This window comes from Mastomys coucha, unplaced genomic scaffold (assembly GCF_008632895.1).
Source record: "Mastomys coucha isolate ucsf_1 unplaced genomic scaffold, UCSF_Mcou_1 pScaffold23, whole genome shotgun sequence".
Classification (NCBI taxonomy): Eukaryota; Metazoa; Chordata; class Mammalia; order Rodentia; family Muridae; genus Mastomys; species Mastomys coucha.
The window spans coordinates 42,263,354-42,263,673 of NW_022196906.1; the positions used below are offsets into that span (position 1 = coordinate 42,263,354).

Sequence of the window (320 nt, forward strand, 5' to 3'; positions counted from 1 at the left end):
AATGGATCGATTTGCATTTTTCTACATGTTAACCTCCACTTGAGCCAGCACCATCTGCTGAAAATGCTATCTTTTTTCCACTGGATGGTTTTAGCTGTTTTAGCTCCTTTGTCAAAGATTAAGTAACCATAGGTGCGTGGGTTCATTTCTGTGTCTTCAATTCGGTTCCATTGATCTACCTGCCTGTCATTATGCCAATACCATGCAGTTTTTATCACAATTGCTCTGTAGTACAGCTTAAGTTTTGGGATCGTGATTCCACCAGAGGTTCCTTTATTGTTGAGAATAGTTCTGGCTATCCTGGGTCTTTTGTTGTTCCA

General features: G+C 40.3%; 1 protein-coding gene across 2 annotated transcripts in view; it reads left to right on the forward strand.

Moving 5' to 3' along the window:
• The window catches only part of LOC116073539 (NXPE family member 4), a 247,548-nt gene that overhangs the window by 88,847 nt on the left and 158,381 nt on the right, over positions 1–320 (forward strand). The window lies entirely within an intron of this gene.